We start from the raw sequence: 13,315 nt of genomic DNA, 5'->3' as shown, positions 1-13,315 counted from the left end.
TTGCCTTCATACTTTATAGATGTCTTTTCCTTACTCTGGTCCATGCTCTTCTTGCCTTTAATATTAATTGTGCCATTGTAAAAAGAGAATGGAAAAGTCAGTATTTCAGTCTTATCTGCATCAGACATTATTTGTTGTTCTTCCACAGTAAACCATGGACCTAAATTTTTCTGTTCTTTCCCTTATATTTAATAAATAAGATAGAAGTGTTTCTGATGCAATCAGTGAACTTTTTGTTGGAGCCTTTTATGTTCCTTGCCAGTTGTACTGCATTTGGTGTCTTCCTCTTTTTGATTTTATTCTTATGGGCTCATTCATTCTTACTCACATGTCCTTGTTTCCACTCTTTGTGTGGTTCACCTTGGATTTTCAAGTTATTAGATAGTTACATGTGAGTCACAAGGCAGAGATGGAAAAGAATTGGCGAACAATCTGGAAAATAAAGATTTACAAGTATTCAAGTGCATCAGTCACCCTGAATACTCTGACAGCTAGGGTAAACCCCACCTGTCTTTCAAGGTTACTGGAAATATCAAAATGATTTGAGTGTATAGGGGGGCATATATAAAGATAGTTGGGTCGTAATGCCTAGATCACGGAGAACTCCTTTTTTTTCCACAAGGACATATGTGACCATTCTGGAGTCAAAGCCTGCCTCTGGAAACCCAGAGGGGCCATACATCAGTCAAACTTGACCAACTCTTTCAGAGATCTTAGAATTAATTGCAATTGCAGTTAAATTAAATTCCAATTAAATTAAATTACAATTGCCATTTGATTTAATTGCAGTTAAATTATATGTAGGCCAAGTAGCAAACAGAAACAATGAAAATACAAGCCATTCCCAGCAGACCTTGGAAAAAAGTAGAAAGCAACCGTTCCACTGTAAATCATACAAATGGCCTCATTAGTACAGGCTGCTCTCTAGACTTCTGGGAAATGACTGACTTTTCGGACATGGAACTGTTGCAGATAAAGAAACAAAATACGTGGGCAGAAATGGAGTATCAAACTGTACAATATGAGATAATGCACCTCCGTCTATTCGCAGGGAGTCTGTCCATTTTACCATAAAACAGAAATTAAGCCATATCTTACTGCCATACAACAGCAACCACTTGCTGCTGTTAAACTGTGAGATAAAACTACTAAGGCTTTATAAAAGATAAGTGCAAAAAGCAAAGGTAATATATGGCAAACCATTCTGGAAGTGAGAAGAGATGCTACTGAAGGCCTGTTTCATCTGCAACGTAGCAGAGTGTTGGATACCACATTCTTCTGGCGTTCTAGGGCTGGAAAGGAAGGTAGCAAGAGTTACAGCCACAGAAGTATGAAAGAGCAAAGTTTTCTGCTGCTTCCACTAGACTTCCATGATCTATGACTGGTCAGATTCAAAATGATCCTTGGGGACAAGTGAAGTATCTGTTGGGAAGTGGCGTCTGTTTAACGTATGAGCAGCCATTCATATAAACTTTGCAGTGAGTGAAAATACATGTTGCTTAAAGGGCAGTTAGATTGGGTGATCGGGAATGCAAAGTAGAAATGTGATTTTGAAGACAGTGAAATATGCACTCCACTGGGACTGAATGAGAAAGAAGCAGAAGAAATAGGTCAACAAGTTGTGATTAGACATCCGTGCAGATTTGCGAAATGCCATATGACTAGAATAATATGGGGAAAAAACCCAAGGCGGTATCCTTCCATCACATGAAAACATGTTACTTGTTCTAACACAAAACTGTTTAAACTATCCATCAACATGCAAGCCCAGCTGGTTTGATCCTGTCCCTGACACCTGAGGAGCAGTAGAACTGTAGATTAACAAAGAAGGAAAATTATTACAGTATATTTGCTTTGTTTCTTCATAATTTATGCCATTATGCTATTTTATGGATCTGTACATCAAAAAAGGTTTGAAAAGCATCATTTTAAAGACTGTATAATGCTATCTAACATGTGAGGGACCAATCATTTCAAATTACAGACGGGGAAAAAAAAAAGTGCGCTTTGTGTACTCCAGCAGCCTGGGATTGTAAAAAGGCTGGGTTTTTTTTCTCCTAGCATGAATGGTATAAAATTTAAAACCATGTAACAGAGTGATAAATATGTAAGTAGGTCATGGTATTCCTGTTTAATTATACTGTCCTGAATATATGTGCCAAAAGTAATGTTCTGGTGGATAGCCCCTCAACAGGGGCATTGTAGTGTGAGCACGTTTTTGTATACAAGCTGAAGTCTAGAAAGTGCTTAATAAGAGGGGGCCATCAGTGGAGGAAGGAATAAATCCCGAGCATTGTAGTGGGTTGCCTGTCACTCTGGCTGCTGCCGGAACGCTGAGCTCTGTCTCTGCTGTGCTTTGGATGGCTTGGATGCTTCACTGGTTTTCTAGCTCTTGAAGTGAATCCGCATGCAATGGGGAGCTCTCCTCTCCCTCCCAGGCTTAACATCACTGCTGCCTTACTCCAGCGAGGCTCGTGCGTGAAAGCCACACGCAGGTCTCGCTCTTACTCCACTCCCTGAGCTTCGCCGCTGTGAGCCGGCACGTAAAAGCTGGGTTTACAACCCGGCTGCGTGCAGCTGGCTGTTGGTATTGTATTTGGCAGAGCTGTGTAAACCCCATCCGTTTGGTGAAGCCATGTAAAATAATTATGCTTTTAAATCTACGGGGCCGTAGCCAAACCGTGTACTCGCAAAGGGCCGATGCTGTGAATTTTCCGTTCGGTTCCGCAGCAAATCTGCCACGCGCAGAGGGGGAGTGAGGTGCGTTCTGAGAGTTCCCCCTTGTCTTTTATAATGCAGGAAAGGTTTAATTAGACATAAATGAGTTTGATCAATGAATCATTAACTTCCATTAAACTTTAAGTAGATTGCCTGACCTGGCTACTTCATTCTGAATTTAATCTGGTACACAGTTGATAATGAGAGTTAAAGGGACAAGGGCTGGAGGCAATCCTTCTCAATCCTTCACACAAAATGGAGTTGAGTCAGCCAATAAGTTAATTTTATAGTCAATGTGTAGGGACAGAAATGGCCGTAAGAAGTGATTTTCCTAGAAAAACGAATCAGAAAGCAGACTGTCACTTTGTTTAGCTTTCAGAATTACCTCAGGAATTACCTGCCTGGGGTCTTCAGAGCCTTCCCAGAGCCTGTCCTCCTCAGCACAGCAGCTGGAGGATTGGGTTGCCTGGATGTACAGCCAGAAACCAGGCGGCAGAGCCAGGAATCTTCGCATGGCTTTCTGAAGACGCTGGTGTAGCTCTCCCTGGGGTTGAACCAACGGTTCCAGCTTGTCTGGGTCGATGGGCACTTGGAAGGGTGCTGCTTTCTGACAGCTTCTAAGCTTAGGAAAGGCAGAACCTTTGATCTGCTGGCTTTACCAGCACCTGCACCCAGAACAGCAGCTGGCATTTCTTGCGGGTGTTTACTGGTTGTTTTGCCATTTGGCAGTCGCAGTCATGCTAGCTTGGGCGTCTCTGCACGGCACCGTGCTGCGCCGCGGGGAGGGATGCTTTGGAGGGCTGGATCGAGTCAAGTTTATACGCTAAATGTTTGAATCATCAAAGCTGACTTACAGGACTAGATGTTCACTACTTGCCTTACTTCTACAAAAGCGAGTTTTCTTATGTCCTTCTCATGAGCTATGATGTTCTCCTCCTCTGCTTCCCATGTCCAGATGACGTTATGCTGAAGGATGCTGGAAGGTCCAACAGCAGACTCCCTGATTTAGTATTTGCCTTCTTCCGTCTGAAATCTGCGTCTGAAAGCGCCTGAGGAAAGAACCCATCAGTCTGCGTTGAGTTGGATGCTGTGGAAACAAGAAGTAACCGTACTGACACGTGAAGCACTGCGACAGCGGAGCGTCCAGCCGCTGCTGCGCGCAGTCCTGCTGTTGGTGTGTGCGGCTGCTCACAAAACGCTGATCTGACAGCAAGGAAATGTCCCGAAGGTGTGCACGAACCCGTTCAGGGGAAGGTGGCTTTGAAACCAAGGGCCCTCCAGCCCGGTGTCAGCTCTCCGACCCGTGTGCTGGGGAGGGTGGTGGAGGAGAGGGCAGGCACCCCACCTCTCCTTCTGGACTTTGTGCTGATTTACGAGCGCGTTACCACAGCGGACCACGGAGGTGAGGAAATAGTAAGTATGGGATATATTTTGGAGCGCAGCTATGAGATTGCTGCTGAGAAGTGGAGTGTTGCGTGGGCACAAGCTCTCCTGTGTACACCTCAGAGCAGGAGCTTTTCCATCAGCAAAGGACTGCAGGCACAACAGGTTGGAAGTTGTGGTGCAGAGGTTCTCAGGTTTGGACTGAGACTCTGAAAATGGCAGTCACGTTTCGAAAAGGATCTAAATATCTGGCCTGTGCCTTCCCCATCCCTTCCGCCTCATCCTCGAGATGCTGCAGCCTGGGGTCACCGGGAGCATTGCTCTGGGCCCTTAATGACTCGTAGAATGACAGGCATTTCTGGGGCTGGCTGGACGTGGTGTGTGGTAGCTGCTGCTCTGAGACACAAGCCGAGCAAGGGCAAAAGTAGAAGCTGATTAGCTGCCTATTTAAGGAGCCTTGTCCATTCTCCGCAGTCACATAATGCGCCGCAGAGGGAGGCTGAATTAAGGGTTGTTGAATGAAGGTCATGCAGGCAACCTTAATACTGCCATTTTGAGACTTTTGAAAGCGGGATTATGCGACCTTAATGGCATTATTTTTAAAGTATTTTATTTGGATGTGATTTTGTATATTTAGGTCAGACAAAATTGCTAGCAATGTTCTCCTCTGGCTCTAAAATCCACAAATCTATGCTTTTTAATAGTACTGCCAGTATGCAGGGGAGAATTCTGCTAAAGCCAGCGAAGACCTCTGGAAAAAAAAAGTCCCTTTCCAGTGTTTTAGTGATGCTGCTGTTGATAAATGCTTCCTGGTACGCAGTTGTTTATCTTTCAGATTCCCCACTGCCCGGCTCCCATTGGAGATGGCAACGCGGCAGAGGGCTGGGGTGCGTGCTCCTACGCTGCCTGGCTTGCTGGCAGCCCAAGCCGACCAGGACCTCTTGCTGTTGACTGATTTATGTCACCTGTGTAGCGAGAGGTGTTTGGTTCCAGGTTTCTGTAAAACAAAATTCCCAGTGCAGCCCAGTATTGAAAAAAAGCTTCTCCAGCACAAGAGCACCCAACTTTTTCTCCAGTGGCTTCAGTTGATTTTGCTCTTTCCATGAGAGATCCTTCCAGATGGGTGTTTGCTGCACATTTTGAAGAATGGCGTGGGGGAAACATCCACTGATGATGACCATTTCGTGCTGTACTGAGTGAGAAATACGGAGACATTATTCTTGTCGGGGAGGAATTGCTCACACCGGTGCTCACAGGGTTGTGCATGTGAGTAGCTGTTTGCCATTGGCAGTAAGGGATTTACAGTCTGGCTCTCTGGGAACCGAGAAACTTCTTCTCTCTAGGGTGTTCCATCCTGAACCTTCTTATAAACATTTAAAAGTCAATTCAAGTGATAAAACCTGTTATTTATTTTGAAGAAAACATGTTTTAAGGCATCAAAACTGCTTCATTATTTGAAAATACATTTAGAATACATGCCTGCTTTCCACAGAGCTCGAAAGACAAATTTCAAGTAACAAAAGCCTTCTTAGCAGGTGGTGGATAAACATTTTATGTTTCCAATAGAAGCTGGGCTTGTCTCTTGCTGCTATAAGCAGTCTGAACAGATAGTTGTTTACCAGAAAGATACAGCATAATTTGCTACCAGCCAAGTCTGACAATCAGCTACATCTGTCAGAATGTGAGTAAGGAATTTCATAGGTCTGTCTAATAAAAATAGACTTTTCTTAACTATATTTAACTTTCCTTAACTATCTTTCATCCTATCATCTCTAACTTGCAAACTTTATCTCACACAACTCCTCCTGTAGAGTTCATGTCTACCTATGGAGACCTTGAGCCTGCAAAGAGAGGTTTCCACAAGCGATGTGCTCGAAACCCAACGTCTGCCAGAGCGGAGCCTCAAACCTGCCCTCTCCTGAAGCTGCTGCTGCGTGGGTCTCCACAGCAGCCGTATCCAGCCGGTCTGTGCTTCGGTGGGCTGGGGAGTGAGAAGCTTTGCAAGAAAATGAAGCGTGTCCAGTTCAGACAGAACCCTCAGAGATTTTTCTCAGTGGGTTTTATCTGAGCGTATATGAACTGTGACATTTTGAAAGCTTGTAACTCACCCAGACTTTGTCAGTCTTTCAAAAGGATAGGAAAAAGTACTTTTTTGACCCAAAGCACACCCTGTCAAATTTTTTCAGTTTGGCTGGAATAAAGTGTTGCTACTTGTGTGCTCAGAAAGGGCTGAATCACTTTGACTGAAATATTCCACAAAGGTTCAGCCAGAGTCAGATATTGACGGGAGAAACTAGCCCAAGACCTGCCAACCGTAAGCAACTGAAAAAATAAGAACAAAGAAAACAGATATAATGGAAGAGGTTGGAAGCAGCCTTAATACCTGGTAGTATGACTCGCAGCTACCACTTGTGCAAGATCTGGTGGATGCTGGCAAGTTTTGAAACCCCATTTTAGACTTCTCGTGGGTTGAAAGTGAAAGCAGATAACATCTTTTTAGAGCGTAGCCAGCAAGTCGAAGGAAGTGATTATTCTCTTCTCTTTTGTGCTTGTGAGACTGCATCTGGAACAGCGTGTCCAGTGCTGGGCCCTGTGGTACTTTAGCAGATTAGAAGGAGTCTGGCAGATGGCCACAGAGATGGTTGGTGGGTGCGTGATGGCAGGCTGAGGGAGCTGGCTGGTTTTGTTCAGACTGGGCTGTGCCTGTTGAACAGGTCTGTGCCTTGCAGAAATGCTGCGCTGTGGCTTGTTGGCAGGTGCCTTTTCGTGATGAAGATGGAACAAGATGGCATTTTGGCTTTGGTACCTGTTTTGTGGTGATGCCTATGTAGTTTTTACCAGTAAGTATGACCTGGGCAACAAAACCCCATGTGTTACAGGCTATGGAGTAAGAAGTCAGGATTTGAGCGATGTCCAAATACCCGTTTATTTCTTTGATCAGAAAGCACACATCCTTTGCTGGGCACTTTGCAGCACAGCAGTGTACTGCCTGCGTTTCTGGCTATTGGTTAGTTGTAAATAACAAACCACTTGCATGTGCAGTGCCCGCTAGCTGAGAGCCCTGAAAGATGGAGAAAGGCTGAGGCACGTGAAGCTCTTGTGTCCACACTGCATGCACAGACACCTTGAGCTCAGGTTACAGAAGACAACTATCGAGGGATGTCCTGGTTTCGCCTGGGATAGAGTAAATGTGCCTGTCAGTAGCTGCTGTGTTTTGGATTTAGTATGAGAAGAATGTTGATAACACCAATGTTTTCAGTTGTTGCTGTGAGATCAAGGATTCTTTCCAGTTTCTCATGTTCGGCTGATGAACAGGGGTACGGCAGCTGGGAGGGAGCACAGCCAGACAGAAATATTCCATGCCATAAATGTCATGCTCGGTTTATGAATGGGGTTGGCTGGGGGGCAGGAAACTATCAACTTTTTGGTTTTCCCGGAGTACAAATCCTCTCTTGTCTGGGAGTCAGAACTTTTTTCAGGCTGTGAATCGGTCGTTGGGTGGTAAGAAAAATTGTACTGCATATAGTTTGTTTTGCGTATTCATTATTATCTTTATTATTAGTGCTATTATTCTATTATTAGTAGTATTAGTATTTACTTTGTTGTCTTATTGTCTTTATCTCAGCCCAGGATTTTTACCTTCTGTCTGTTTCTTCTCCCCATCCCGCTGGGGGGGTAAGGTGAGTGAGCAGCTGTCTAGTGTGTAGTTGCCGTCTGCCAGGTTAAACTGGCAAGGCCTTTCTGGGAGCTTTATCTCCATTCTTTTAGCTGCCGTACAGTGGATATAGACCTCAGCCCCAGTCCAGTGGAGTGGCTGGAGGCTGCTGCTAAGAGAAAAAAATCATAGAATCACAGAATCATTAACATTGGAAAAGACCTCTAAGATCATCAAGTCCAACTGTTACCCCAACACCACCATGCCTGCTAAACCATGTCCTGAAGTGCCACATCTACACATTTTTTGAACACCTCCAGGGATGGGAACCCCACCACTGCCCTGGGCAGCCTATTCCAGTGCCTGACCACTCTTTCAGTAAAGAAATTTTTCCTAATATCCAATCTAAACCTCCTCTGATGCAACTTGAGGCCAGTTCAAAGCCCTTTCAAACAACAAGAAGATGGTTTTCCACATGAAAACTACCACTATGCTGTCCCAAGGCTGGCCGGGAGGACATGCCCACACATGAGTGCTGGTGGCACGTGGCAAGCGTGGCCTCCAGCCTCTGGCCACTGCTCCTTTCCAGCAGCAGCAGCACAGCCACTCTGGCTGGGCAGAGATAGCCCTCGCAGCTCCAGAGACAGTCCTTCTGCAAAACCATCTCCATGAAGGGAGCAGTGCTGAAGAGGGGTGGATGTTCTGCAGCTGCAGAACTGAAGGCAGGGCGATGGGCAGCTCCAGTTAGATTGGACTGAAAACCTGGCAAGGTTGGAAGATGAAGCTACAAATCTTTGTTGTTAGTTCAGTGCCTTAGGTCTCAGAGCATCCTTCCTGACGTGAACATGTCACTGTGTTAGATAAAGAACAGTTTTTTCAGTGTCAGTCTTCTCTTTGTACTGTGTTTAACACCCTTTCTCTCTTTTACTTGATGATTTTGGTTGGAACAATTTGTTCCTTTCTTCTTACCACTTACCAACGGCGTCCTCTTCTGCCTTGGTTGTTTCTGTTCCCCTTAGGCTAACTGCTTCTCCAGTTTCTGGCTCTGTAATATCCATCTGTAGCTGTGATGCAGCAAGCGAACTGTCAGAGTAGCTCTGGAGAAGCCTTCTTGTTTGAAAGCAGTCCAAAGCCGATACAGCTATGGCCACAAGTGGTAAGGAGAAACCATGCAGGACATCAGAGGTGAGAGATCCCTGTTTCCTTTTCCTCTTCCCATCCATCTGGCCCTGTCTCGTACTCCTCAGTGGACGCCACCATCGGTAACATCTCTCCTCAGGTGCAGTATGCTGTTGGGGTGACAGACAATAGTTCTGCCGCTGCTGGTCTGGACCTGTGCAACGTACTCACCCAAGGAGGAGAGCACCAGAGAGCACCCACATACCTTCTGCTCCGCAGGTAAAACATCCTCCTTTGACCTCACCTGAACTAGTATCAACATGTGGTAGTGCAGATTTTTCCTAAGGGAAACTATCTGTCTCCCTTGCCCTCGGCAGAGATGGTCTTTTTGTGCATGTGAGGATAGTGTACGTACACTATCTGTGTCACAGCACAGATACAAAGGATTGCAGCAGCACGGGTCAGGAGACAAATGGTCACGAGGAAACAAGAGGCACCATGCAGGGAGGAAGCCCAGAGCGTGGTCTGACCTGATGCTGGTGGTGATGGGGATGACTTACTCCCTTTCTGTTTGATTTTAGTGGCGGGGATGACTTTTTCCCTTCCCATCTGATATTAGCGGTGCTGGAGGCAGGAACAGAGATCATCGAGCTGCACGTGCTGTGCTGTCAGACTGCTCCTTTCTCCCCCACCAGACCTCTTTCCACCTCATACCAGCAACGCATCTGACTAGCCTTCTGCTGTCCTTCCTTCATGCCTATAACGGCGGTTAATGCTGGAGTAGCTATACCTGCCTATTCGCTTGTTGTTAAGGTGCCCCAGGGGACTCACAGGTTTGGTGCAGAAGGGTTTTGCTGTGTAACTGATATCCAGAAGAACAGCGGGTCAAAAAGGCCAGGAGACCCCACGGCTGTGGGCCTGCTGTGTGGGTCCTGCTCCGTTCCAGTCGCGGTGTGTTGTAAGGGGGGGGTTTAGCCATGCAGAAGAAGCCGCTGCCGCTCTCGGGGCTCTGCACAGTTGGAAGCCGGTCAGAGGCTGGCCCCACTAGTGGGTTTGATGGCTGCCCTGTTCACCAGCACAGGGAAGGCCTGCAAGCCCACGCTGCGGTTGCAAATGATGTGATGAGCTGGTTGTCTGTGCACGTAAGCCAAAGCTCCCACTGAATTCCTTTGGAAGGAGACAAGGCGGTTGGCCTGCAGCACGGGAGTGAATAAATGCATGAAGCCATGGGGAGCTCAGAAATAGACTTCCAAAGCTTTAGGCTGTCTGTTTTTAAAGGTATTTTCTTCAGCAAAAGTTCTGCCTGGAACAACAATGTGTGGAATGAAAGACAACGCTTTGCAGTACAGCACAATAATTTCAGGTCCTTGATGAAATAAACTCTAATTTTTGTTTCCCTTGTCATCTTCGGTGCGAAGAACCTGCTGAATGGCCTCTTGACTATGTGTGTTCTGCACATGCATGTGTGCCTGCAAACGCAGGCTGGATTTCTTCTGTCCTATATTGCTCACCGACAGTATTTGCTTACAGGGCTGACTACAAGCAGCAGGAAATCTTGCTAAGACCAGAAGCATGCTCCATGTTACTCTGCAGAGCATTTCTGTTTGCTGTAAGCTCTACATAAGTTAATAATACTAAACAGTAAAACTTACAGAAGGCAGTAGCGAATGTAGGATACAATATGTGTTGCCAGAGAACACTGTAACATCAGTAATACAGTGAAAGAGAAACCAAGAGGCAGATGTGGAGGAGAAACGCTTGATTTTTTTCTTTATTTTTTCAAGGGAGTCAGTGAAGTCTAGAGCAAACCTAAAGCTTGAGATAATGTACTGGTATGGGGAAGCACATTTTTAGATGACCCTGTTATAAGAGTAGAACATCACCTCTGAAAACATTTTCAAAAGATTTTCTTCTGTAAACTCAATTATTGTCTGGCCTCTGTTGCTCATTGGATCCAGCAGAAGGTGTGGCCTCCTGCAAATCAAGGTTAAATCTTCCAGGTGTATGAAAATGCCAAGTGACATTGATTAGTGGTGACCTTAATGGTCCTCTGCAATGGTTAGAGTTTATAGCCTTGGGTTGTGTTGGCAGAACAGTAGAGAAAAAACTCCTGGTGACTATTTTACAACAGGTTTGGAGCAAACAATTTCCACCTTTTATCCATGACAGTAAATGGCATTATCTGGCCTTGAGAAGATGTTTGCTGCTTCAGTTTCCCACCTGCAAAATGAAAATCATACGTAGGAATGTCTGAAGGGAATTTTGTGGAACTCGGTGGTCATTAACTGATTTGAAGATGGGATTGTCTCTAGTCTGCACAGAGAACTCTTTGATTTGTTGACCCTGGTTTCCTGAGGAAATGGACCTTATGCAGATGTACTTTGCTTCTTATACATCTCATTCTTACTATCTATTAGTTCTGTTGATAATATCTGAAGTCAGCTGTATTTGTGTAGGGTAGGAGTAGAGACCCAACAGATAGGTACTTAGGTAGAGAAGAGACCCAACAGAGAAGAAGGATGATCTTGACCCAAGCTAAGCATTTGAGGACAAGAAGTCACATGCAGCCAGCACTTAAAAATGCTCCAGCCATGGAAGAAGCATTGCCTGGGGCATTCACTTTTACAATTCATTAAATTCAGGCATGAGGCACACATCCATAGGAACCTTGGCTTTGTCAGTGCTGCTGCCATGTCTTAGGCAGATGTGTCTGGATGTCCTTTCTGTTGCAACTTGTGATGGTAGTACCACTGAGCACTTCAGGAAATGGAACTGGGAGCACAATTCATCCTGGTCTCTTTCTTCTCTCCCTGTTAATGGTTCTCTCTTCACTCTGCAGCTAGTCCTAGTGCTGTTCACCCAAGACCCACATTCCCAGAGTCACTCTGACTCTTTTTACTTGCAGGAAAAGCCAAGTGCAGGAGAAACTCTTTCCCTTTTCCTGGGACCATAGTGGGTGGACTAGAAGTTGTCATTGCACATGAAAGAGGTGGCAAGAGAAAGGGCAACTGCAAGCAGAGCTGAGGTATGGTTAAGCCTGGCAGCTTACCCCAAAATGCAGAGAAATAGTGGAAGAGACTGTGCATCAGCGAAAGCAAAAGACTTGACTTTTCCTTTTCTGAACATTCTCTCAGGGCTACGGGGAATTTCCATGGTTTCTCCTTCCTCAGAAATGTTATTTTAAAAATCAGCATCCAGATTATATTCTGGAACCAGTGACATTGCAGCGTCACACTCCAACATTGGAGGAATGGAAGTGGAAATTCAGATCCCTCTTTCAGCCCTCTGCTCTCCCCTAGCAGTCACAGCAGTGCCGTGACGTGGGTGTGGGAGGCCACGACCCCATCACCCTGCCTGGGGAGACAGAGAAGGCCAAATGCAGCCCGCCGGACACTTCTGCCTCGGGTGCTAGCACCAGAACTGACAGCCATGCACCTGCTTCTGCTTCTGGTCTGCTTGGGGGAACGAAAAACACAGAAGGAAAGAGGATGTGAGGAACCAAGGCAGATGCTGCTGGGCAGTAAGGGTCGAAGTGATGCTCCTGGAAGCATCTGGGCTCCATGCATAGCAGCAATAGGTCTGGAAATACTACAGAGCTTTTGTCTTTTGAATTCTTCTCCACTGCAAAGAGGCAGCTGCACCAACTGCAGTAAGTCGGCATCCTCCTTCCAGGTACACTTTGGCCTCAGTACATGTGATGCTTATTGGTATTGTTTTGCTTGGCATAAATGTTCCGCTCAGGGCTATCCTGTAGCAGCTACAGATACAAATGCCTGCACACAAATAGATCAGAAACTGGTTTAATCTCCTCATTCAGACTGGACTTGAGCACATATGTCCGTCCTTACCCTGTATTGCTGTGGCTCCAGGTTGTTTCCAGTCACTTACGTACAAGCAGAAGAGATGCTTTGACATGGACTGGACTGGCAAATGCCCGCAGAATAACAGTTACTTGATTCACCTGATCCTTGCAGATATGTTGTTTTGAGTAAGATTTCCCACACAGAGACTGCAAACCCTGCAGCTTTTCAGAAGAGGTGACGCAGTCAGCTTTAAGATCTTTGTAATGTTGTCAATGTACCTCTAGAGCATCTAGACCAACAGACCATGCACTGTAGTGCTGGAAGCGAATCAGGGTGTGAATTTGATTTTATTGCCTTGTTACACAAAACCTGTGCTGATCCTAATGGCATTTTCTAACCCTTATCCTAGGGTGAGAAAAGGCTGCCAAATTATCCTGTACTAAAAAGTAGACAAAATCTTTTCCCATGGCATGCTGCTAGAGGTTTTCTTCTTTCTCCCTGTAGGTCTGTCTTAGTGAAAGGGCAGTCTTCTCCAGCCAGCCTCCTCTGAGACTCTGCTTGATGAAATTGCACTGCTGGGTTTTGCCCTTGCGTCTACAAGCTGGAGAAATACTTCAGATCTGGGCTGTGGAACGGG

This window comes from Opisthocomus hoazin, chromosome 2, assembly GCF_030867145.1.
Source record: "Opisthocomus hoazin isolate bOpiHoa1 chromosome 2, bOpiHoa1.hap1, whole genome shotgun sequence".
Taxonomy (NCBI): domain Eukaryota; kingdom Metazoa; phylum Chordata; class Aves; order Opisthocomiformes; family Opisthocomidae; genus Opisthocomus; species Opisthocomus hoazin.
Note: the sequence above shows the minus strand (reverse complement) of the source record.